The following is a 4784-nucleotide window of genomic DNA, read 5'->3' as shown; positions in this document are numbered from 1 at the left end:
ACAGACCACCTACTCACCATCAGGCAAGGAGAAAAGGAGACCCTAAGGTCGTACATGAAATGTTTCACTCGAGAAACTTTAAAGGTTGACGAAGCTAATGACAAGGTGCAGCTGACGGCCTTTAAAGCTAGATTGATGTCCAGGGAATTTGTGGTCTCACTTGGGAAGAATCGCCCAAAGACGATGGCAGAGATGCTCCTAAAGGCGCAGAAGTATATGAACACCAAAGACGCCCTTGCAATGATAAAAGATGTGGAAAAATCCAATGAGAAGGGATAAAGGGAAAACAATCGGAGAGGATGAAAAAGGGAGCATGCAGATCATCAGAGCAGCACTGGTAGTAAAAGGAAAGACGATAAAGCTCCTTGGACAGTAAAATTCACTCCCTTAGTTATGCTCGTTGACAAGATTTTAGTACAAATTAAAGATGAGCATTACCTCAAATGGCCAAGACCGTTACATTCATCACCTAATATACGTGACAAGAAGAAATATCGCCATTTCCACAAGGATCACGGCCATTACATAGAAGATTGTAGCAACTTGAAAAAAGCAGATAGAGGAACTCATACGAAAAGGGAAGTTGTAGAGGTTTGTAAAGAAGGGAGAACCCAGCAGATCCAGGGACAATGATAAGGATAAACGCGAAGCCTCTCCAAGGGACGAAGATCACACGTCTCAACGACCACCAAGTGTGATCGGGGAGATAAAGACGATCACAGGAGGGCCGTCAACAGGTGGATCGTTAAAATCTCTCAAGAAATCATATCAAAGGTAGGTGAACAACATCCATAGGACACCACCCTTGAAGCAAAGACGGACGGACAAGGATATGTTTTTCTCAGAAGAAGAAGCTAGAGGAGTGAAGCAGCCACATGATGACCCCTTGGTCATAATGTTCAATACCAAGAGAGCCCTCGTGGACAATGGCAGCTTCGCAAATATCATCTACCTCTCCGCTTTCCAACAGCTCAAGTTGGATCTAGGAAAATTACGCCTTTTTGAATCCCCTCTCGTCAGCTTCAATGGGAACAGGGTGTATCCCAAAGGCATAGTGACGGTGACAGTGACGGTGACAGTGGGGTCTTACGCACGGCAATTAACTCGTCAGTTAGACTTCCTAGTGGTAGACTGTCCCTCTTCCTACAATGTGATCATTGGGAGGCCCACACTCAATCATTAGAAGGCAGCCACGTCCACTTATTGCTTGAAGTTAAAATTTCCAAGCAGTGTTAGCTATAAAGGAAAACAACACATGGATGATAGAGGAAAAAGAAGAGGAGAAAGTGGAAGCCCTAGAGACTGTGGAGCTGGTAGACGGAGAGCCAATGAAGACCACAAGAGTATGGATGACCATAAGGACAAACATGAAGAAGAAACTAGTCCAATTCCTTAAGAATAACTTGGTCATCTTCACCTAGAGCCACGAGGACAATGGCAGCCACATGACGACCCCTTAGTCATAATGCTTATGATATAAGGGTTCAATACCAAGAGAGCCCTAGTGGACAATGGCAGCTTCGCAAACATCATCTACCTCTCCGCTTTCCAACAACTCAAGTTGGATTTAGGAAAATTACGCCCTTTTGAATCCCCTCTCGTCAACTTTAGTGAGAACAGGGTGTATCCTAAAGGCATAGTGACGGTGACGGTCATAGTGAGGTCTTACCCACGGCAATTGACTTGTCAGTTAGACTTCCTAGTGGTAGACTGTCCCTCTTCCTACAATGTGATCATCGGGAGGCCCACACTCAATCGTTAGAAGGTAGCCACATCCACTTATTGCCTGAAGGTAAAATTTTCAAGCAGTGTTAGCTGCAAAGGAAAATAACACATAGATGATCGAGGAAAAAGAAGAGGAGAAGGTGGAAGCCCTGGAGACTGTGGAGCAGGTAGACGGAGAGCCAATGAAGACCACAAGAGTAGGGACTACCATGAGGATAGACATGAAGAAGAAACTAGTCCAATTCCTTAAGAAGAACTTGGTCATTTTCGCTTGGAGCCACGAGGACATGCTAGGCATATCCACGAGTGTTCGCTCCAGAACAAAACCAGGCTATCATGGACGAGGTAAATAAACTACTAACAGCGGGCTTTATCCGCGAGGTCTACTACCCAGACTAGCTGGCCAACGTCATCCTTGTAAAGAAGGCAAAGGGGAAATGGAGGATGTGCGTGGACTTCACAGACCTGAACAAGGCCCGCCCAAAGGACAGCTTCCCCCTGCCAAGAATAGACCAGCTGATGGATTCCACAACAGGACATAAGCTCCTGACTTTTATGGACGCATTCTCGGGGTACAATCAGATAAAAATAGCGGAGGAGGACCAAGAGAAAACAACCTTCATCACAGGCTAGGGGCTCTACTACTATAAGGTAATGCCCTTCAGGCTGAAAAATGCAAGAGCCATCTACCTGAGGTTAGTGAACAAAATGTTCAGTTAGTAGATCGGGAGGAACATGGAAGTATACGTGGACGACATGCTCGTCAAGTGTAAAGAAGTGTCTGCTCACCTGGACGATCTCCAAGAGACATTCACAACTCTCAAGTAGTATCAGATAAAGTTAAACCCCAGCAAGTGCGCCTTTGGGGTGGCATCAAGGAAGTTCTTAGGGTTCATGGTGTCCTAGAGAGGAATAAAAGCAAACCCAGAGAAGGTACGAGCCATACTAAAGATGACGTCGCCCAAGACTGTGAGAGAAGTCTAGAAGCTCATAAGGAGGATAGCAGCGCTCAACAGGTTCATCTCGAAAGCAACGGACAAATGCCTGCCCTTCTTCAAAACTCTAAAGCAAGCCTTCGCTTGGACGGACGAATGTAGGCATGGCAATTTGGGCCCAACCTGCGGGTACTCGGCCCAGCCTGAACCTAATGGGTCGGATTTTACCCAACCCGATAAAGAATTCGGGTATGGGTTTTTAAAAAAAAACCTGAATCGGGTCCGGGTTTTATCAAAACCTTATCCGAACCCGAACTCGGACCCGACCTGTTTATTTAAAAAATTACTTACATACCCTCCTATATATATAGTTCTAAACCCTAATCTCCCTTGCTCATTTCTTCAGCTCCCTTACTCTTTTTCTTCAACTCACATAAACACAGTCTCTGTGCCTCACTCACTCTCAATCTCACACAACTCACACGGATGATCTCACTCACTGTCAATCTCACACCCTCTCAAGCACCGCTAGCCCAAGTTCTCAACCTCTCACCACCGGTCCAAGCATTCACCACTGCTGATTAAGCTCTCACTCACCCTCAATCTCATCTCCGGCCCAAGATCTCACCGTCTCTGTTCTATACTTCTCTTCAAATTTTTTTTTGAAATTTTCAGAGACTGAAAATTTTCAATCTGAGTCTCTGAGATTTTTGTTTCAATTTTTCAGATGGTGTTTTCTACTTAAACAATAGATCTCAACCAAAGTATGTATCAATTCTAGTTATGCTAATTGTTAGTGATAAGCCAAAAATTTATTGACCTCTTGTAATGAATTAACCAATTAATTAGCCAAGTGAATTAATTAATTCAATTACATGCAATGAGCGTGGCAGCACAAACAAATCACTAAATAACTAAATATACAGCAGAAATTAAATGACACGGTGATTTGTTTACGAATGGGGAAAACCTACACGGCAAAAACCCCACCGGGTGATTTTAAGGTCACCACTCTCGAGAATCCACTATTATCAAAACAAGCGGTTACAAGTAAAGGAATCCCAGTACCTTATACCAACTTACAGTTGAACCCTTACCTCAATACCCAATTGGACTTGTTTTGTAGTGACAATCTCTCCTTGTATTGTATGGCTCCTAGTACATGGCTAACCAAAAGATGCGCGGATCTTAGTACACGACTTTATCACCAACTTGAGAAGGATGTTGGCTGCAAAGTTCTTCTGTTCTTCAACTGATGAAGATCACGAAGTTGCTTGGTCACAAAACCCTACGGTGTACAAACACAGCAGCTTCTTCAAGAACTAGGGCAAACTAGGTTTCCAGTTACACTTGTGGAATTATGCTCTTGTGCAATTGTGCTCTTGCCTGTGCAATTTGATACAGCCCTTAAAATAATCCTTATATATGTTTAGGGTTGTGAGAAAAGAAAGCTCAAGCACATACTCACGGATTGGATGAAAAACAGCTCTGAAAAACTGAATTTCATAAACCTCGATAAATAGCCATCTATCGAGCTAGCTGTCGAGCCACAGGCTTCAGCAGCTTTTAAACCTCAATAGATACTAGCTATCGAGCTTTAAAATCTAGCACTTTCTCACTTGATTCTTGGACAGACTTGCATGGCTTTAACACTTGAACTTGAAACTTTGTTTCTTGAAGTATTAAACACATCCTAGATCTATCCAATTACAAGTAAAGTGCGTTTTGTCAAATGACTAGCCAATACATAAAATGTTGACATATGTTCCTAACATCCAATCACATATGTCCTAACAATCTTTCCCTTTAGCAATCCATGACAAAACCACAACAAACAAATGAACATGTGAGAGAAGTCACAAAGCACTCAACTCATAATCACTTGTTAAGTATAATAAAATCTATCCTAACACAAACTCTTGAAAAACTTTGCAAGAAGAAAGTTCATGGCAAGGAAGACTTTGACGACCTGTATTTTTGAAATACTTAAACAAAACTCATCAAGACATCTTTGTGTGAAATAGAAATAAAAGATTGCATACAATAAATAAGAAACATGTGTATAAAGAGAGAAAAGAAATAACACATGTAGAAATAGGTGAAAGAATACATCAAAATATATAT

This window comes from Castanea sativa, chromosome 9 (assembly GCF_040712315.1).
Source record: "Castanea sativa cultivar Marrone di Chiusa Pesio chromosome 9, ASM4071231v1".
NCBI lineage: Eukaryota > Viridiplantae > Streptophyta > Magnoliopsida > Fagales > Fagaceae > Castanea > Castanea sativa.
The sequence above is the reverse complement of the archived record's forward strand: the minus strand, read 5'-3'. Positions refer to the sequence as shown.